Consider the following 22,791-nt stretch of genomic DNA (forward strand, 5'->3'; position numbering starts at 1 on the left):
CGTTAAAAAATCTTGAAGAGGGCTTCCCTGGTGGCGCAGTGGTTGAGGGTCTGCCTGCCGATGCAGGGGACGCGGGTTCGTGCCCCGGTCCGGGAGGATCCCACATGCCGCGGAGCAGCTGGGCCCGTGAGCCATGGCCGCTGAGCCTGTGCGTCCGGAGCCTGTGCTCCGCGGCGGGAGAGGCCACAACAGTCAGAGGCCCGCGTACTGCAAAAAAAAAAAAAAAATCTTGAAGAAATGTAGCCCACCAATTTAGAAATTGTTGCCTTTTCTGCCTTTAAACTCTGATACAAATTGGCATAATATATAAAGAACTATGGAACTAGAACTATTATTAAAGAAATATTACATGAACTTAGATTCCTATGATAGCAATTTTCTGCATCTATACTTTCCTCTGGCAAACGCTTTACCTCAATTTCTTCAGTTTAGTCATATTTTCTTGGGTAGAACTTGACTGTACCACTAATTTGCATAAGTGGATTGGCGGATTCTCTTGCAACATTCAAATTTACATTAGGTTTTGAGTTGACTTAGATAAAAAGAAAACATTGTTTTGCAGTTGGATTTATATTTTTCTTTAATGTAGTCGCTAGTAAAATATGCTAGATTTGACCCCTGCCCCCACCAAAGACTCTAGCTGGAAAAAAATGTGGAAAGTGTGAAGCATTATGTGAGAAAAATATTAAACCATATCAGATATATGGAAGTCTTATTGCCTATCATATGTACTGCCATTCTTTAAAGTTTTTTATTTGTTTATTTTAAATTTAGCTAAGTCTTGAGTAATTTGGAATCATTAGTTAAGCATTTTATGTCTAACTCAGTAGTCATGGGGGTGGTTATCCCTAATATTTTTAGTTATTTTGAAATGCAGAGTGTTTATTCATTGCACAATGCTGTAATGTAGTGTTTTGAGATTGCCCTGACCAGAAGGTGTTTCCAGTTACACAAGAAAACTCTTTCTATCTAAGATGAAACCTGTAATTCGAGATGTTTCTTCCTTTGTCACTTAGTTTTCCCTACCCTCATTTAATCACAAGGGTAAAAGTCCTAGGTAAGTCAAACTTAATGGCTTTGTCATTCAAACGTAACTGTATCCCCACTTTTTTCTCTATTTGTTTTTTAGGGTCAGAATTGAGATATTACCAAGAAAAGGCACAAAGCCATAATACCATGGCACTATTTCTTTTGACTTAAAGGGGAAAAAGTACTGAATTCTAGCCGGTGTCGATCGTACCTTGTGGAGACTCCTCTCATTTTCTGATATGTTTTCACCTAATAAGAAGATGGAGAATATGGAGAATATTATATTAATATCATCTGTGTTCACTATAAGCTATTTGGATTTAGAATTATTACAGAGTTGTAAGCTTGTTATCAAATTAATGTAATACATTTAAACTACTCTTTTGCAAAGTTATTTATTTTTAAACAATTTAACATATATCTAGGGTGAGTTAAAAGTCTTGTGCATCTATATTAGATGGCAGGTATTGTCAGAGAGCCACTGTATATTAATAATAACTGTTGAAATGACTTTTCCATGTTTCTAGAAGCATTTACAAGTGCTTTGTGTGAAACCATAGTGCACAGAGGCCTTTGGACTGCCCTGAAACCCATTTTATCACGTGTGCGTAGCTTGTTCCCCACGTTTTCCTCATGTGATACTATGTGTATAAGATCTAACTATTCAGTGTCAAGTTCAGATTATTCTGATTTTCATCTAAATGTTTTAAAACTTTAAAAAATTTTCACCCGGTGAGCTTTTATTTTATTTCACTATTTTTATTGAGGTATAGTTGATGTACAATATTATATAGGGTTTCAGGTGTACAATATAGTGATTCACAATTTTTAAAAGTTTTACATTCCATTTATAGTTATTATAAAATATTGGCTATATTCTCTTGCTGTACGATATATCCTTGTAGCTTATTTATTTTATACATAGTACTTTGTACCTCTTAATCCCCTACCTGTATCTTGCCTCTCCCCCGTCCCTCTCCCCAGTAGTAACCACTAGTTTGTTCTCTATATCTGTGAGTCTGTTTCTGTTTTGTTATGTTCATTTATTTGTTTTATTTTTAAGATCCCACATATAAATGATAACACGCAGTATTTGTCTTTCTATCTCTGACTTATTTCACTAAGCATAATAGCCTCCAGGTCCATCCATGTTGTCGGAAACGGCAAAATTTCATTCTTTTTTATGGCTGAGTAGTATTCCATTGTATATCTGTATACCACATCTTCTTTATCCATTCCTCTGTAGATGGACCCTTAGGTTGCTTCCATATCTCGGCAATTGTAAATAGTGCTGCTATGAACATTGGGTGCATGTATCTTTTTAAATTAGTGTTTTCATTGTCCTCAGATATCTACCCAGGATTGGAATTGCTGGATCATATAGTAGTTCTACTTTTAGTTTTTTGAGAAACCTCCACACTGTTTTCTACAGTGGCTTCGCCAATTTACATTCCCACCAACAGTGTAACATTCCCTTTTCTCCACATCCTTGCCAATGTTTATTTGTGTTCTTTTTGATGACAGCCATCCTGACAGGTGTGAGGTGATATCTCATTGTGGTTTTAATTTGCATTTCCCTGATGATTAACGATGTTGAGCGTCTTTTCATGTGCCTGTTAGCCATCCGTTTGTCTTCTTTGGAAAAATGTCTATTCAGGTCTTCTGCCCATTTTTTAAATGGTCTGTTTGCTTAAATGTTTAAAAATTTTATTTTGTGTCATTTTAGAGGGCAAACGTTAATACTGTTCTATTCAGAAAGACAATTTTAATGTGCCTTTGTGTAGCCATATTATAAAATACCTTGAAATATGCCCTGTTATAATGCAGTCTGAAATTAAGTTCTGATTGTATATCAATAAAAATAAAAGTATTTGCCTTAATTAAATGTATAAACATTTAATTGTATAAACATTTAGAAAGAAGGAGGTATTTGCAATATTTTCTACTTTTGTATATAAAGAGAGCCATTAGACATAGGTAGCACAACCTAATGTGAAAGGTTAATTTTATATGATACTCAAAGAGTCTAGTTAAAAATGGAAGGTAGGGAATTCCCTGGAGGTCCAGTGGTTGGGACACTGTGCTCTCACTGCCGAGGGCCCAGATTCAATCCCTGGTTGGGTAACTAAGATCCCACAAGCTGTGCAGGGTGCAGCCAAGAAAAAAAATGGAAGGGAAAAAAGAGAGATAAAACTTTAACCCATAGTTTGGCCTAAATAATTTTGATAATATTTTTGGATTCTATTAAATGGCACTTGGAAAAACCTGTACTTGATTTTTAAAATATGTGCTTCTAAAAATCTGAGCTCAAGACAAAAAAGGAAAACAGGAAAGCTGTGTCCATTTGCCATACTAAATGGATCAAAGTGGTTTTTGTCAAATGTTTCATCACAAAACGTGATGAAGGCCAGAGCTATTGTCAGGCTTATTAGGACTCTACTATGAATTTTTACAAATAATAAGCTATAGAAGGAATTTGGAAATTTTCTGTGTGTCCCTGATTCTGTCTCTCAATCTAAGAGAAACTGTTCTCTTTCTACTTGGAGCCATAATCTGAAAATGCAGAAGGTCAAAATATTTATTGCAGGAAATGATCATAGAACTAAAAAATAGGTTTTAAGGAAACCAGCTACACAGGGCAACCATCTTGCTCTTAAAGAAAATCATGTGCCAAAAGCCGCACGGCCAAACAAATAAAAAACAGTATACATTATAATTTTTTTTGTTTTTGCGGTACGCGGGCCTCTCACTGTTGTGGCCTCTCCCGTTGTGGAGCACAGGCTCCGGACGCGCAGGCTCAGCGGCCATGGCTCACGGGCCCAGCCGCTCCGCGACATGTGGGATCTTCCCTGACCGGGGCACGAACCTGTGTCCCCTGCATCGGCAGGCGGACTCTCAACCACTGCGCCACCAGGGAAGCCCTACATTATAATTTGAGCCAGCATTCAAAACTGGATAAAAAGATAAAAGTTACTAAAATCTTAAATAGGTTATGTGCAATGTCTCTGCTAAAGCTGTAAGTCTAAACATTTTGTTTAAAATGCCTTCGGAAATTGCGATTTTAATTATTATACATTTCACGTGAGAAATAATGCTTTATGAATGATTTAAAATACCTATTATATATATATTTAAATCACAATGGCTTTTCATCAAATGTGAATTTTTTTTTCTTTATTGGCCTCACCACGCGGCTTGTGGGATCTCAGTTTCCCGACCAGGGATTGAACCCAGGCCCTCGTCAGTGAAAGCCCAGAATCCTAACCATTAGGCCACCAGGGGACTCCGTGAATTCTTTTTTTTAAATTGAAGTATAGTTGATTTACAATGTTGTGTTAGTTTCAGCTGTACAGCAAAGTGATTCAGTTATACATATATATACATATATATATTCTTTTTCAGATTCTTTCCCATTATAGGTTATTACAAGGTATTGAATATAGTTCCTCGTGCTATACAGTAGGCCCTTGTTTTTCAAGTGTGAATTCTTAATTTGAAAATGAAATCATACTATCAGCAATAGACAGTTTTGTTGAATAGTCTAATAAGGAACAATTGCCGGTTCCATAAATAACTTTATATTTCTAAAATAAAGTGTTGGTACACTAGTAATCACAAATTTAGTTTCTTTTAATACTTTTTTTAATCCTGTAAAGAAAGTATTTTTATAATCATCCTTTTTATTAATCAATCATGACATGGCAAAATGTTTCGTTACTGTTTCTGGAAAGTGTTACAAATTCTACATCCAGAGATGATGAAAAATTCTTATAGAATTTGTGATAAGTATATATGTTGTGTTAGAAATTTTATAGTCGTGTTGGAGTGTCATGAGATTAATACTTGCAGTCCAGACTGCTGTAGTTTATACTTTTTCTGTATGTTTCAATCAGGTATGTAAAACCATGTGTACTTAGAAGCTCAACTGAATCATCCCAAGTCCACTGATTGTAATATGTGGTTTGGTTTGTAAACAAATAATAGCAATGTCTTGCATATTTCTGGAAATAAATTGTACAAGAATTTATGTATCTACTTATATATACAGAGTATAAATAAAATTTTCATTTAAAAACACATACCAAACACACACACACACACACACACACACACACACACTCACACACACGTTTATTTTCTCACCGTTTCTATGGACCAGAAATCCAGGCACAGGTCACCTGGGTCCTCTGCTCAGGGTCTCACCAGCTGAAATGAAGATGTCAGGCTGCAGACTCACCTGAGGCTTAGGATACTCTTCCAAACTCATGTGGTTGTGGCAGAATTTAGTTCCTCATGGTCATAGGACCGAGGTTCCCACATCTTTGATGTCAGTCAGCTGGAGGCCACTCTCAGCTCGTAGAGGCAACCCACATTACTTGCCACATGGCCCCCTCCATCTACAAAGTCAGCGACGGAGAATCCCCCTCGTGTCAAACTCCTCTCACAGTTTGAATCTCACCAGAAAGAGCCCAGTCCCTCCCACTTTTTAAAAATTGTGATAAAAAATAACATAAAATGTACCATCTTAACCATTTAAAGTGTACAGTTTGGTACTGTTAAGTATATTCACACTGTTGTGCAACAGATCTCCAGAACTTTTTCATCTTGCAAAACGGAAACTCTAGGGACTTCCCTGGTGGCGCAGTGGTTAAGAATCCGCCTGGCAATGCAGGGGACACGGGTTCGAGCCCTGGTCTGGGAAGACCCCACATGCCGCGGAGCAACTAAGCCCCTGGGCCACAACTACTGAGCCTGTGTCCTAGAGCCTGTGAGCCACAACAACTGAGCCCACATGCCACAACTACTGAAGCCCGCGTGCCTAGAACCCTTGCTCCGCAATAAGAGAAGTCACCGCAATGCACCGCAACAAAGAGTAGCCCCACTCGCCGCCAACTAGAGAAAGCCCATGTGCAGCAACGAAGACCCAACACAGCCAAAATTATAAATAAATTAATGAATTAATTAATTAATGTTAAAAAAAATTGAAACTCTAGATTCATTAAACAACTCCCCATTTCCCCCTCCCACAGCCCCTGGTAACCGCCATTTTACTTTCTGTCTCTATGAATTTGACTACTTTATTTTTTAAAATAAATTTATTTATTTAGTTATTTATTTTATTTTTGGCTGCGTTGTGTCTTCGTTGCTGCGCACGTGATTTCTCTAGTTGTGGTGAGCAAGGGCTACCTTCGTTGCGGTGCGCGGGCTTCTCATTGTGGTGGCTTCTCCTGTTGCGGAGCATGGGCTCTAGGCACATGGGCTTCAGTAGTCGTGGCTCGTGGGCTCCAGGGCACAGGCTGGGCTACAGTGCACGGGCCCAGCCGCCCCGCGGCATGTGGGATCTTCCCAGACCAGGGTTCGAACCCGTGTCCCCTGAATTGGCAGGTGGATTCTTAACCACTGCGTCACCAGGGAAGCCCTTGACTACTTTAGATATGAGTGAAATCATACAGCATTTGTCTTTTTCTGACTGAAGAGCCCAATCCCTTTTAAGAGCCCAGCTGTTTAGGTCAGCTCCCTTAGGATAATATCTATTTTTTAAAGTTAGCTGATTTGGGATCTGAATTACATCTGCACAATCCCTTCACAGCAGCACCTAGATTAGTTTTTGAGTAAAGAACTGGGAGAAGGTGTGTATTCACCAGGTGGGCAGGAATCCTGGGGGCCATGTTAGAATTCTGCCTACCACAAATGACAGAGTAACCCTGAAAAGGAGGCAGAGTACTAACTAGGGCCTGTCAGCCAGCTTCACATACTGAGTTCAACTCTCATATACCGTACTAGCCCTTCCAATTTGCCACATGTGTGCTCCAGGCAACAGAGCACTGAAAAAGAGTGAAACAGCCTGATCCCATAACGTTCAAGGTATCAAATTCTTGCCTCAGACTAACTGAAGGATTTGGTAAAGGGGGAAAAAAGCAAGTAAAGACAAGTAAATTAGCTGAGACCAAAAGCCTTTGATAAGTGCATCCCCTGCCCTATCCAGTGGGCAAAGTGGAGATATAACTGATAAGGATCCCATTCTCAAAGGTCCTGACAGCTGCTTCTGGGGTGAAGAGCTGGGCCATAAAAGCATAAACTGAAAGGATAAAGCTACCAGGCTTCATACTGCATATGCTGAAAATAGGTGAAACGGTATAGAGCTGCAAAAACACATGTGATATCAAAATAGCTCTGGAATTCATCTTCCACCTCCTCTGCCAGTGCCACTTCCCTGGTATTGGCCCAGGCAACTGCGAGAGCCCTCTAACTGGTTTCTAACCCTACCTGACTCTAGTTTTCCACAGTTAACCTTAGAAAATCTAAAATACAAATCAGAATGATGTCTATGCTCTGCTTAAGACCTCTCAGTGGCTGTGCCTCCGATGTCAGTTCCATCTGCTAATCCAGCCTCATCTGCTGGCACATCCCTGTGCTCACACTCATACTGGTTTCAGTTCCCTGAAAAGATCAGGCTGTTTCACACATCCAACCATGCCTTTCTCCAATCTGTTCTATCTTGAATGGTCATCCTTCCATCCCAGTCTGCCTAGAAAATTCTTATATATCCTTCACTCCTCCCTCCTTAAGTAAGGATACTGGCACCCAGCCCATGATTTCCCACTCCACCCTAATTCCTGGTGCTCATACTAGGGGATCTCATTGTCCATGGAGATGACAGAACCAGCAACTTCTGGGTCCCATGATTCTCTCAATTACCTTCTCCATTCCGTTTCAGCCACCTGCACTCAAAGCACCACATCTTGAACTTTACTGAGGCCCAGAATTGCTTACCTCTAACATCGAACCCTTCAGTATTCCATTTTGAGACAAGCTCCTCTCCTACCTGCTTCCTCAGGAGTAAGGGTCTCACAGGACACTGGTTCTTTTATCTCATATGGACCCCTTCAGTCCTTTGAGCCCTCCATTTTCTCCCAGTCTCCCAGCCCCTCCTGGCCTCTTTTCCTTCCTTTCCCAACCTTTCCTAATGTCATGCTTGATCACCAGAACTACTCTCTCGCCAGCAGCCTCAATTCCCTTTGTGTTCCTGTCTGCCAAACCACCCCACAAACCTCTCACCCTGTGTTAGTACTACCAACCACCCTTCTCCCCTCCTTCACCTGGTTGTTTCCACCAGGTGTCTAATCTCTTCTACAAACAAAGCTACATTCACACTCATCCTTGTCTCCATTCCATCTTCCTGTTCAAGATCACCCATCCACTTGGGCCCTATGTGCCATCTTTTTCAATCATCTCCTTTAGAAACTTGCTCCATCAATTAACGCTTCTCTCTTTGATTTCAATCTGTGGTGCCTCTTCTCCTTAAACATGCTTAGGTCTCTCCTGTTTAAAAAAACAGAAAACAAAAATAAAACTCTCTCTTGACCCTGAATCTTCATCAGGTGCCAGTTTCTCTCCTTACTTTCTCAGCTTAAGCTTCTCCAAATAGTAGTAGTCTATGTTTGCTGCCTCTACTTCCTCAAATCCATTCATGCCTCAAACTACTGAAAAATATTTCCATTGAAATTTATTTTGGCAAAAGTCACCAGCGGGCTTCCCTGGTGGCGCAGTGGTTGAGAGTCCGCCCGCCGATGCAGGGGACACGGGTTCGTGCCCTGGTCCGGGAAGATCCCACATGCCGCGGAGCGGCTGGGCCCATGAGCCATGGCCGCTGAGCCTGCGCGTCCGGAGCCTGTGCTCCACAACGGGAAAGGCCACAACAGTGAGAGGCCCGCGTGCCGCAAAAAAAAAAAAAAAAAAGTCACCAGTGACTTCCAAACTGCCAAAGCTTTTCGGTCTTGATGTTATTGGACTTCCCTATGCATTTTTAAAAATACTTATTTGGTTGCACCGGGTCTTAGTTGCGGCAGAGGGGCTCCTTAGTTGCAGCTCGCCAGCTCCTTAGTTTGGCATGTGAACTCTTAGTTGCAGCATGCATGTGGGATCTAGTTCCCTGACCAGGGATTGAACCCGGTCCCCCTGAATTGGGAGTGCAGAGTCTTATCCACTGTGCCACCAGGGAACTCCTGGACTTCCCTCTGCATTTGACACTGCAGATAATTGCCACCCCCTTGAAACGTTCCTGTTCCTAGGTTTCCCGTTCCTAGGTTTCCAAAGAACATATATATATGTTCTTTTTTAGATTCTTTTCCATTACAGATTATTACAAGATATTGAATACATTGCCGTGTGCTATACAGTAGGTCCTCGTTGTTTATTTTATATATAGTAGTGTGTATCTGTCGATCTCAAACTCCTAATTTATTCCCCCCTCCTTTCCCTTTTGGTGACCATAAATTTGTTTTCTATGTCTGTGAGTCTATTTCTGTTTTGTAAATAAGTTGTTCATTTGTATCATTTTTTAAGGTTCTACCTATAAGTGATATCATATGATATTTGTCTTTCTCTAACTTCACTTAGTATAATCATCTCTAGGTCCATCCATGCTTCTGCAAATGGCATTATTTCATTTGTTCTTTTTAATTTTTTTTATTTTTGGCCGCACTGCGTGGCATGCGGGATCTTAGTTCCCCAACCAGGGATCAAACCCGTGCCCCCTGCAGTGGAAGCGTGCAGTCTGAACCACTGGAACGCCAGGGAAGTCCCCTGTTCTCTCTTTTTAAAATCTCTTCCTCCTTCCACCATTTAAATGTTCATGTTTCCCAATGTTTTGTTAAGAGCTGAAAGGGGTCTGAGATGTTACCCCACTTGCACAGTTATGTACATTATATGTATGGATACTAAAGAAACACGAGACACCTGGCTCAGGGAAAAGAGGGTTATTTTTGATTAATACTCACAACCAGATCAACAGCCAGAGTAATATTGCCATGTTGGTCCCCCACACCCAGACCCACAGGTGACAGGGTGAGAACTGATGGAAACTTTCTATGTGAGTGGCGGGTTTCACCCCAAAGATGAGAGAGAACAGTGGATTTTCTCCATTTATATCTGGGAGACAGCCATCCTGCTCCTCTCCGAAAGGAGAGATAAAAAGCTTTGCTCCTCTAAGAGGGGCTGGAAAGGATCCCGGTTCTTACACCAACCTTTTGTAATGTTAACATGTCCTTCCAAGAGCCAGGTAAATCCTGTGTCTCCAGCTTTTACAGCCTAGAGATGTCTCCAAAGTCTGGGCTTTATCCGTTTTGAAGTGTTAATACTTAGGGAAATAGAGCTCAGTCTTCCTGGAATCTTGGACGCTTCACCTGGGGACCTGGTCTCGGCTGTAACCATTTGGAGCTCTTGGAAAGATAAGAAAAGTTTTATTATCCCTTTGGATCAGAGCAGTGAGCTAGACAAATGACTGGAGATATCCTCATGGTATGTGAAAAGTGAAATGCAGGGGAAGTGAAAGCAAACATTCTCCATCTTTATATTGTGTACATCCCCGTGTCCCAGGTGGCTGGGTCTTTTTACAGGAGCACTGAGAAATTCAGGGAAGTTTTATTTTCCACACCAGGATTCTACCTTCTGTCTTCTTCTGATCTCACTCTACATGCTCTCCCTGGACCATCCCACCTCCTCTTGTTGTTTTAACTGCTACCTCTATGCTAGGACCTTCAAATATCCCACCACCGTCCAGACATCTATATGTGAGTGTTCTAACCCCACATGTTCAAAATGGAACTCATCACCCTGCCCCCAAACTCTTGTATCCTCTACGTCAGTTGGCAGCAGCACCATCTGTGTCATACTTGCGGCTGCCCTCATTATTGGAATAACCTTTCCATACACGGAAGATTTTCCACGTTATGAGCTCCGCCCCGCCTCGTGTAAGAGTCAGAACTATCTGCCGGCCTCCTTCGTAGCTAGAACACGGTCCCAGGACTTAGGCTCCTCCACTCAGACACACCTGCATGAGACTGATTCGGAACTGAGCACCATGAGGAAACCAGCTCTACGCAGAGCTTCCATTTTTTGCTATCAGGGAATTCCCAGTGTTTTCAAGGTTGACTTCTTGCAGCAGCAGCGGTAGCAGTTTCCTATTGGGCTCTGGCTGGGGGCACCTGTAGCATCCGGCCGCTCCTGCAATGGTTTGGGGCTTTGACAAATGTATATGACACATCCACCATTACAGTATCATACAGTATTGTTTCACTGCCCTAAACCCCCCTCTCCCTTCTTCCCCAGAACCTCTGGCGACCACTGATATTTGTATTGTCTCCAGAGATACACTTTATTTTTTAGAGCAGTTTTACATTTGTAGAAAAACTAAGATGATAGTACAGAGAGTTCTCATATACCCACATCCATCCCTATTATTAACATCCTACATTAGTGTGATACATTTGTTACAATTAATGGACCAATATTGATATGCCATCATTAACCAAAGTCCACACTTTCTTCAGACCTCCTTAGGTTTTTTTTGGTTTATTTACTTATTTATTTATTTATTTTTGGTTGCATTTTGTCTTCATTGCTGTGCGCGGGCTTTCTCTAGTTGCAGCTGCGAGCGGGGGCTACTCTTCATTGCGGCAGGCGGGCTTTTCATTGCGGTGGCTTCCCTTGTTGCGGAGCATGGGCTCTAGGCGCGCAGGCTTCAGTAGTTGTGGCACGTGGGCTTAGGTGCTCCGCGGCATGTGGGATCTTCCCAGACCAGGGCTCAAACCTGTGTCCCCTGCATTGGCAGGCGGATTCTTAGCCACTGCGCCACCAGGGAAGTCCCCAGACATCCTTAGTTTTTACCTAATATCCTTTTTCTGTTCCAGAATCCTATCCAGGATGCCACATCACATTTAGTCATCATGTCTTATCTTAGGCTCTTCTTGGTCCTGATAGTTTCTCAGACTTTTCTTGTTTTTGATGACCTTGATGGTTCTGAGAAGTGCTGGTCAACTATTTTGCAGAATGTCCCTCAATTGGTATTTTTCTGATGTTTTTCTCGTGGTTAGACTAGGATTATAGGTTTGGGGGAGAAGACTACAGAGGTAAAGTGCCATTTTCATTGCATCATAGCTGTGATACATAATATCAACACGATTTTCACTGTTGATGTTGAACTTGATCGCCTGACTGAGGTAGCATTTGTCAGATTTCTCCACTATAAAGTTACTCCTTTCCCCCTTTTGCACATTGTACTCTTTGAAAGGAAGTCACTGTGCATACCCAATCTTAAGAAATAGAGAATAATGCTCTACTTCCTTGAGGGCAGAGTACGTACATAAATTATTTGAAATTCTTCTGCATGGGAGATTTGCCTCTTCTCTTCTACTTATTTATCTATTTATTCAGTCAATCGTTTATTTATGTCAGTATGGACATATAGATATTTATTTTATACTCTGCCCGCTCTCACTTTTATGTTCAATCATTTTTACTTTCTTTTTATGCAATTAACAGCAGTCTGGCATCAACCAACCAACCAACCAACCAATAATAGTTCACTTGACAATGCTAGCACACTGTTCCTCACACTGGGAACCTTTCCTGGCACCTGAAGAATGGTTTCCTTCCAATCAGAGGCAACGATGGCCCTCTGTAAGTATTTACTGAAGTCGCTCTTCCCCCTTGAGGAACAGATAAATGAGTTTGGGGAGTGCCTCCCTACACTTGTCAATGAAATGAGGACTTCCCAGACTGGATGGAGAAAATACTTTGAAGGATGTATCAGTCAGAGTTCAACCAGAGAACCAGTAGAAGATATATATTAAGAGATTTATTGCAAGAAATAGGCTTACACAGTTGTGGGGGCTGGTTAGGCAAGTCCAAAACCTGTAGGGCAGTCCATCAAGAAGGGCAGGCCAGAACCCCTGAACAGGCTGGAGCTGCTGTTCACAGGAGGAATTTCTTCTTCATCAGGGAAGCCTCAGCTTAAGGCCTTTGAACTGACTGAATCAGGCCCACCCAGATTATCCAGGATAATCTCCCTTACTTAAAGCTAACTGCTTATGGACTTCAATCACATCTACAAAATACTTTCACAGAGATACAAAGATTAGTTTGATTCAATAACTGGGGACTGTAGCCTAGCCAACCTGACAAATCAAAAACCATCACAGGGACTTCCCTGGTGGCGCAGTGGTTAAGAATCCACCTGCCAATGCAGGGGACGCGGGTTCAAGCCCTGGTCCGGGAAGATCCCACATGCCAGAGAGCAACTAAGCCCGTGTGCCACAACTACTGAGCTTGCGTGCCACAACTACTGAAGCCTGTGTGCCTACAGCCCATGCTCTGCAACAAGAGAAGCCACAAAAATGAGAAGCCCACACACCACAACAAAGAGTAGCCCCCACTCAACGCAACTAGAGAAAGTCTGTGCGCAGCAACAACAACAACAAAAAAAAACATCACAAAGGAGAAAGAGGAAGAGGGGAGAAGTGGAAGAGAAAAAGAAGAAGGGAAAGGAGAACAAGGAGGAGGGAGAGAAAGGGGGAGGGGAGAAAGAAGTGTAGGAAAAAGAGGAAAAGGAGAAGGAACATGCCAGGAGGTCAGCAGAGGGTTTCCATAACCAAGGTTATGATGATAAGTAGAAAAATGTGAAAAGAAAAGCAAGTAGAACCAGCCACATTACACCACATATATGAAGCATTCTCCATGAAGGCTTTGCACAGACCCACTAAACAAGATGTTTTATCACATACTCCACATAAGAAGAGGGAGGATTCTGTAAGTGGAAACAAAAGGAAGTGGAAACAGTTGCCCTTGGCAGCAGTAGCAGAGATTGTGGAAGTGGATGGCTTGCTGCCACAGTGTTCAAGATATCACTGGAAAAAGCCTCCTCACGGCCAATCAAAAGTGATAGTGCCATAGTCTGATCTAGATATTCCACTTCAAGAGATGCATTCTATATCTACTTATTCTATATATAGTCTATATATTTATTCTACATATATTCTATAAATATATGTTTGAAATGACACATGTAGAAAAATATTCACTGAAACGTTGTTTGCAAGAGCAAAAAGTTGGAAGTAGCCGAAAAGTCTGCCAGTGGGAAACTGGTTAAATAAACTATGGTATAGCTAGCAGTGTAATACTACACATTTGCAAAAACAATGAGCAGCTCTCTATGGACTGACTTAGAAAGATCTTCAGGATATAGTGTGAAGTGAAAAAGGCAAGGTGCAAAACTGTGGGCATATTACGCCACAATTTGTGGTTTTTAAAAAGGAATATATGGATATACGTGGATAAATGTATAGAATCTTTCTGGAAGAATAAACAAGAAACTGATAACTGTAGTTGTCTCTAGGGAGAGCAAGTGAATTGGGGATAGAGGAAGAAGGGAAACTTACTCTTTATCACGTACATTTTTGGAGATTTTAATTCTTGTACTATACATTATATATACAAAAATTAAATATTGTATGCCAAGTAATGTTGAAAGGGGATGAGGTGCTGTCTTCCCACTGTGGATCTGGAGTATGTCATAGAATCTATCAAACTTTCTGACCTCTATCTGCTCAGAGGAGGCAAGTCACTTGCAAAGCAATTCTCTGCAATGATGCTTGGGCAAAAGCTGAAGACCTTGGGAGCAAAAGGGGGCATTTCCATTTCTTCATCCAACTGAAAGAAGGGCTCTGGGAAGAGTGGGGAGGAGTTGACAGTGTCAGAGAAAGCAATTTGGGCTTTTGGACCAAGCCTTAAGATATTAGAATAACACGGTGTTTGCTACAGAGAGAGCACATTTCATGAGGGTTTGACAGAGTATTTCCTTGGAGACATGCCAATCTGATCACATGAATTTTAAACAGAAAGCAAAGTAAGCGTTAGAAATATGTTCAAGTGAAACTAAAATCGGTTGTAATGGGGCACATTAAGAATGGTATTAAAAGAGAATGACAAAAAAAAAAGAGAATGACAGGACTTCTCTGGTGGCTCAGTGGTTAAGAATCTGTCTGCCAGTGCAGGGGACAGGGGTTCGAACTCTGGTCCAGGAAGATCCCACATGCCGCGGAGCAACTAAGCCTGTGCGCCACAACTACTGAGCCTGCACTCTAGAGCCCATACTCCGCAGCAAGAGAAGCCACCGCAACGAAGAGCAGCCCCCGCTCACCCCAACTAGAGGAAGCTCGCACGGAGCAATGAAGACCCAACGCAGCCAAAGCAAAACAAAAAAAAAGAATGACAGCAGAGGAGGTGTCACCACCTTTCTAAGACTGGAAAAGAGGTGAAAACTGATATTAGAGCCCCAGATGCTCTGTTTCCTCCACATACACCTGCAACCTGTTTTTGCCACCATTTGCTTTTCTCAGAGCCCTTTGCACTGTGCCTTCTGGAGCTCCTGTTCCAGGAGAAAGTAACTGCCCTACGCACTGGCTTTCTTTGCTGAGCTTTTCCTTCCAGCCCTTGTCTTAACTGATTGTGGCTTTCTCCTGAGGCTCCTGCTTTCCCGCTCCTCTCCAGAAGGAGACTGCTTCTTCTCTCACAGTCTGACCACCACAAAGTTGAGGAGGAGTTGGGGGAATGAGGGAAGCTTTCTCCTTGCTCCCTGTTGCCAAGTCCACCACTCGTGGGTAAACCATTTTTGTTCCTTTGAGACTTGTGGCATCTGGTTTTGTAACTGTCTACACAACCTTAAAACTATGATCCCAGCCTCCTTTATTCAGTAAGAATGTTTGAATCTAGTTATCAGTTTTCTTTCCTACCCCATGTCATCAGCTAGACGACTCCAGAATTAATCTGGATGACCATCTGACTCCCTGGCTTCCCAATTTCTTGACTTTCTCAATTGCCTTCAAGAAAATATCCAAATTCCTTAGTATGGGGACTTCCCTGATGCTCCAGTGGTCAAGAATCCATGCTCCCAATGCAGGGGGCCCAGATTGGATCCCTCGTCGGGGAACTAAGATCCCACATACCGCAACTACTAAGCCCGTGCGTTCTAGTGCCGCAACTAGAGAAGCCCACATACTGCAACAAAAAGCCTTGTGTGCCGCAATGAAGTCCCAGAACAGCCAAAAAAAAATTCTTCAGTATGGCAGACAGCACCTTTCAAATATAGTCACCGGTCTACTTTATTTCCTGGCATGGCTTCTTGGGTACTTTATATTCCAGCTAGAAGAAATATTTTACGGTTCTCCAAAACCACTGTTAATTTATTCCTTCAGGCCCTTTGCCATCCTCCTCCTTCTTTCTGTAACGCCAGTTCCACCCCCACCTAGTTTGCCAGTTGAGCATCCATATGAATGACTCATTTAACAATCCAGCCTTCCAGTTCCTATTCTGCCTTTACTCCAGGAACTTTGATATCCATCCCATTTCAGCCTCCACTCACAGAGCCACATCCTGGACTTCTTCATTGCCCAGAAAAATAGGACTTCTGAAATCTCACACCCCAGTCTCACAAAAAGCCAGAGGGGACTTCCACTTGTGGCCAAGATGGAATAATTTACCCTCCTGGCCCAAAGAACAACAAATGGACAGACTCTATTAAACAATAGTTTTCAGACACTGGACATCAGGTAGCACATGATAATGATCACAGAAAGAGGAGAAACAAACAAGCTGAGTGCCCTAGCATACTGTCAGAAGAGAGTTTCTAGGCCACAGTGCAGAGGGGTGGAATCCAAGCAGAGCCTAGCAGCCTTTGTGAGCTGAGAAGACAGAGTTGGGAGTCCAGGAAGGCCAAGGTAGCTAAAACTCACAGGACAGAATACTAGAGAGAAGAGGGCTGCACAGAGAGAAAGCTCTGGAGATATGCAGAGGATGCGCCTTGAGTCTTCCATCTGAGTACTGGTTAGTGAATACATGTAAAGAAACTACCTAAAGCTGGAGAAAGAACCACCTGAAAGGACTGGAGGGGAAAAATATTCAAAGCTCGGGATTTCCCTGGTGGTCCAGTGGGTAGGACTCCACACTCCCAATGCAGGGGGCCCGGGTTCAATTCCTGGTCGGGGAACTAGATCCTGCGTGCATGCTACAACTAAGAGTCCACATGCTGCAACAGAGTAGTCCACATGCTGCAACTAAGAAGTCCGCATGCCACAACTAGGAGCCCGCATGCTGCAACTAAGACCTGGCACAGCCTAAATAAATAAATAAATAAATATTTTAAAAAATATATTAAAAAAAAAAGATTCAGGGCTTCCCTGGTGGTGCAGTGGTTGAGAGTCCGCCTGCTGATGCAGGGGACACGGGTTCGTGCCCCGGTCCGGGAAGATCCCACATGCCGCAGAGCGGCTGGGCCCGTGAGCCATGGCCGCTGAGCCTGCACATCCGGAGCCTGTGCTCCGCAACAGGAGAGGCCACAACAGTGAGAGGCCCGCGTACCGCAAAAAGAAAAAAAAAAAAAAAGATTCAAAGCTCACACAGGGACCAGATAGTTTGCGTTCCCACAGCCTGAGTGGGATATCTTCATAATTCATAAGACAGTGGGTAAAATACTGAGGAGGGTTTTGCCTCAGTAGTAGAGTGAAATTAGCCTGAGACTAAAAGGCTGCTTTGATTCTGGCTTCTAAAAGCTAGTCTCAAAAAGATCAAACTGTTTCCAAGTAAAAACTTCCCAGAAAAAAGCTTTAAGCACATCTATAGTAGTACAAAAATATCGAGCATCCAATAAGGTAAAATTCACAATGTCTGGCATCCAATATTGTTAAGATGACAATACTACCCAAGGCAATCTACAGATCAATTTAATCTGTATATTTTGCAGAAATAGAAAAACCCATCTTAAAATTCATGTGGAATCTCAAGGGGCCCCCAAAGAGCCAAAACAATCTTGAAAAAGAAGAACAAAGCTGGAGGTCTCACACTTCCTGGTTTCAAAATTTACTACAAAGCTACAGCAGTCAAAACAGTGCGGTACTGGTATAAGGACAGACATGGACCAATGGAACAGAATAGAGAGCCCCAAAATAAACCCTCATATATATGGTCAGTTGATTTTTGACAAGGATGCCAAGACCATTCATTGGGAAAGGACAATCTCATTAATAAATGGTGTTGGCTCCCTCCCAGAGCTCGTTCTTCCCTGGGAGGGTGACTTCAGGGCTGGCCACCCCCCTCCCCCCCATTCCCGATCCTCAGCTGAAGTTTGATGAATTGAAATTGGGCCTCTATGCTAACTGGTTTCCTTTATTCTCAATAAATGTTGGGTTTGGTTTTTAAAAAAATGGTGCTGGGACAACTGGACATCCACATGCAAAAGAATGAAGTTAGACCATTACCTTACACCATATACAAAAATTAACTCAAAATGGATCAAAGACCTAAACTTTAAAACCATTAGAAGACAACAACAACAGCAACAACAAATTCAAAAATGGGTAAAGGACTTGAGTAGGCTTTTCTCCAAAGAAGATATATAAATGGCCAACAAGCACATGAGATGATACTCAATAGCACTACCCATGAGAGAAATGCAAATCTAAATGACAATGAGATACCACTTCACATCCATTAGGAAGGCTATTATCATAAAAGAAAAAAAAGGAAACTAACAAGTGTGGTCAAGAATGTGGAGAAATTAGAACCCTCGTGCATTGCTGGTGGGAATGCAAAATTGTGCAACTGCTGTGGAAAACAGTTTGGCAGTTCCTCAAAAAGTTAAACATAGAATTACCATATAATCCAGCAATTCCACACCTAAGTACACACCCAAATGAATTGAAAACAGGGACTCAAATTGATACTTGTACACAAAATCATATCAGCATTATTCACAATAGCCAAAAGGTGGAAACAAATCAAGTGTCCATCAACAGATGAATGGGTAAATAATATGTGATATATACATACAATGGAATACTTTTCAGTCATAAAAAAGAATGAAAGGCTTCCCTGGTGGCGCAGTGGTTAAGAACCTGCCTGCCAACGCAGGGGACAAGGGTTCAAGCCCTGGTCCGGGAAGATACCACATGCCGTGGAGCAACGAAGCCTGTGCACCACAACTACTGAGCCCGTGCTCTAGAACCCACGAGCCACAACTACTGAAGCCCACGTGCCACAACTACTGAAGCCCGTGCGCCTAGAGCCCGTGCTCTGCAACAAGAGAAGCCACCGCAATGAGAAGCCCGCACACTGCAACCAAGAGGCGTCACTGCTCGCCGCAACTAGAGAAAGCCCGCGCACAGCAACGAAGACCCAATGCAGCCAAAATAAAAATAAATAAATTTATTTAAAAAAAAAGAATGAAGTTCTCATACATGCTACAACATGGATAAACCTTGAAGACATTATGCCAAGTGAAAGAAGCCAATCACAAATGGACAAATACTGTATGATTCCAGTCATATGAGATACTCAGAGTACTCAAATTCATAGAGACAGAAAGTAGAATAGAGGTTACCAGGGAAGGGGGAAGGAGGGAATAGGGGGTTATTGCTGAATGGGTACAAAGTTTCTGTTCGGGGTGATAAAGGGTACTGGAAATAGTGGTGATGGATGCACAACATTGTGAATGTAGTTAATGCCAGTAAATTGTACACGTAAAAATGGTTAAAATGGCAAATTTTATGTATGCATGTTAACCACAATTAAAAAAACACACATGCCACAGCACATCATAATCACATTGTTTACAACCGGTGATAAAGAGAGAAATCTTAAAAGCAGCCAGAGAAAAAAGATATGTTATGTATAGAGGAATAAAGATAAAAATGGCAACAGGTTTCTCGTGAGAAACGATGTAAACCAGAATTCAGCTGAGCAACATCTTTAAAGTACTTAAAGAAAAAAAACCCTGCTAACCTAAAATTCTATGCTCAGGGGCTATAAAAGGGTAGCATGAGCCATCCTGAGATGGAACTGCTCTGTGTTTTGACAGTGGTGGTGGCTGCACAAATCTACACATGTGATGAAACTGCACAGAACTAAAGACACACATACAAACACACAGGTTAGCATATGGAAAGCTGGTGCTATGATAAGGTCTATGAATTGTATCCATGTCAGTTTCCTGGTTGTGCAGTGCACTATGGTTATGCAAGATGTTTCCACTGGGAGGAACTGGGTGAAGGGTGTTGGGATCTCTGTATTACATTTTTTTTAACAACTGTGTAAATCTACAGTTAAATTAAGAAGTTAAAACAAAACCATACATTTATTAAAAAATAAAACAAAGAAAGGAAAAAAAATTTTAGAATAGAAAAAAACCCAAACCATCCATTTATCATCTCACTGTCTCCTATGGGTCAGAAAACTTGGCACTGCTTACCTAAGTTCTACAGGTCAGGGTCTCTCACAGGGCTTCAATCAAAGTGTCGGCCAGGACTGCATCCATCTCAAGATCTACTTTCACATTCACTCGGTGGTTGTTAGCAGGATTCAGTTCCTTGTGGGCTGTTGCACTGAGGGTCTCAGTTACTTGCCATTTTGGCCCCTCCACAAGGCAGCTCACAACATGGCAGCTGGTTTCCTTAGAGCAAGCAAGCAAGAGAGAGCGAGAGAGTGCCAGCCAGATGGAAGTCATGGTCCTTCGTAACTTAGTCTTGGAAGCAACGACCCATTACCTTTGCCATCACCTTTGCTGTATTCTATTTGTTAAGTCACAAGGTCCAGCCCACACTCAGGAGGGGACTACACAAAGGCATGAATACCAGGAGGTGGGGATGACTGGAGGCCATCTATCTTCCACAGCAGCCAAAGAGAATACTTTAAAGGATGAATAATAAGGCCATTTGACCCACCAGATATAATTAAATGCATAGTAATTAAAAGTTTTATAGTGGCCTAGAAATAAACAGAAAGATTAAACAGAACGGAACAGAGTCCAGGAGACTCAAGCATTGCTAAGAGCAAAAAATTGGAAAACTAGATGTCTACCAGGGACTTCCCTGGCAGTCCAGTGGTTAAGACTCCACACTCTCAAGCAGGAGCCTGGGTTTGATCCCTGGTCAGGGAACTAGATCTCACATGCATGGCGCAACTAAGAGTTCACATGCCACAACTAAGACCCAGTGTAGCCAAATAAATAAATAAATAAATAAATATTTTTTTAAAAGTGTCTATCAATAGGTTGTTAAAAAATAATGATGCAGGGCTTCCCTGGTGGTGCAGTGGCTAAGAATCTGCCTGCAGGGGACACGGGTTCGAGCCCTGGTCTGGGAAGATCCCACATGCCACAGAGCAACCAAGCCTGTGTGCTACAACTACTGAGCCTGTGCTCTGGAGCCTGCGAGCCACAACTACTGAGCCCGCGTGCCTAGAGCCTGTGCTCTGCAACAAGAGAAGCCACTGCAATGAGAAGCCCGTGCACCGCAACGAAGAGTAGCCCCCAATCACCACAATTAGAGAAAGCCCATGGGTAGCAACGAAGACCCAATGCAGCCAAAGATAAATAAATAAATAAATAAATTTATAAAAAAAATAATGAGGCAAACTGGAAAAATCTGAAAAAGATTACTGGGTTGCATCAATGTCAATATTCTGGTTGTGATGTACTATACTATAGGCTTGCAAAATGTTACCATTGGGAGATACTGGGCAAAATGTGCAAGAGATCACTGTTATTTGTTACATTTACCTCAATGAAAATGTCAATTAAAAAAGAATGAGGTGTGTGTGTGTAGAGAGACATTCACAATAATTAAGTGTAAAAAGAAATATAACTCCCATCTAACACACACACATGTACACACACACTTCTAGATCCTCACATCCCCCTTGAGATACTGTCTCCTTTCTCTGCTCCCCTTAATAGCAAAACTCCTCAAGTATCTACACTCACTGTCTCCACTTCTCACCGCCGATTTTCTCTTTATTTTTTTTTTACATCTTTATTGGAGTATAATTGCTTTACAATGGTGTGTTGGTTTCTGCTTTATAACAAAGTAAATCAGTTATACATATACATATGTTCCCACATCTCTTCCCTCTTGCGTCTCCCCCCCTCCAGCCCTCCCTATCCCACCCCTCCAGGCGGTCACAAAGCACCGAGCTGATCTCCCTGTGCTATGCAGCTGCTTCCCACTAGTTATCTACCTTATGTTTGGTAGTGTATATATGTCCATGCCTCTTTCTCACTTTGTCACAGCTTACCCTTCCCCCTCCCCATATCCTCAAGTCCATTCTCTAGTAGGTCTGTGTCTTTATTCCTGTCTTACCCCAAGGTTCTTCATGACATTTTTTTTCTTAAATTCCATATATATGTGTTAGCATACAGTATTTGTCTTTCTCTTTCTGACTTACTTCACTCTGTATGACAGACTCTAGGTCTATCCACCTCATTACAAATAGCTCAATTTCATTTCTTTTTATGGCTGAGTAATATTCCATTGTATATGTGCCACATCTTCTTTATCCATTCATCCGATGATGGACACTTAGTTTGCTTCCATCTCCTGGCTATTGTAAATAGAGCTGCAATGAACATTTTGGTACATGACTCTTTTTGAATTATGGTTTTCTCAGGATATATGCCCAGTAGTGGGATTCGATTTTCTCTTAAACCAACTTTAACTAGGCTTTCACTACCACCACTCCACAGAAACTGTTCTTGTCAATAACACAATTACTTTCATTTTGTCAAATCCATTCTGCCTCAGTTCTCAGGCAACATCCTGCTGGAACTCTCAGCAGCATTTTATATAGCTGATCATGACTTACTATTTTTCTTACTGAAGTATAGTTGATTTACGACGTTGTGTTAGTTTCTGGCATACAGCAATGTGATTCAGATATATATGTGTGTGTGTGTGTGTGTGTGTGTGTGTGTGTGTGTGTTCTTTTTCTTATTCTTTTCCATTATGGTTTATTACAAGATATTGAATATAGTTCCCTCTACTATACAGTAGGTCCTTGGTGTTTATCTATTTTATATATAGTAGTTTGTATCTGCTAATCCCAAACTCCTAATTTATCCCTCCCCCCCTTTCCCCTTTGGTAACCATAATGTTATTT

The 22,791-nt window shown here is 41.9% G+C and overlaps 2 long non-coding RNA genes across 2 annotated transcripts; both read right to left on the reverse strand.

The window, feature by feature from the left end:
- Positions 1-7: 7 nt before the first annotated feature.
- On the reverse strand, positions 8-5,920 carry LOC137216309 (uncharacterized). Its single transcript, XR_010939699.1, has 3 exons — positions 5,173-5,920; positions 1,241-1,278; positions 8-207 (listed from the first exon to the last, which is right to left on the reverse strand). It is a non-coding gene; the product is annotated as an uncharacterized lncRNA (long non-coding RNA).
- Positions 5,921-6,315: 395 nt separating this feature from the next.
- On the reverse strand, positions 6,316-20,546 carry LOC137216308 (uncharacterized). The gene is made up of 4 exons (XR_010939698.1): positions 20,108-20,546; positions 10,862-11,034; positions 10,056-10,250; positions 6,316-8,352 (listed from the first exon to the last, which is right to left on the reverse strand). It is a non-coding gene; the product is annotated as an uncharacterized lncRNA (long non-coding RNA).
- Positions 20,547-22,791: the final 2,245 nt, after the last annotated feature.

Source organism: Pseudorca crassidens, chromosome X (genome assembly GCF_039906515.1).
Source record: "Pseudorca crassidens isolate mPseCra1 chromosome X, mPseCra1.hap1, whole genome shotgun sequence".
Classification (NCBI taxonomy): Eukaryota; Metazoa; Chordata; class Mammalia; order Artiodactyla; family Delphinidae; genus Pseudorca; species Pseudorca crassidens.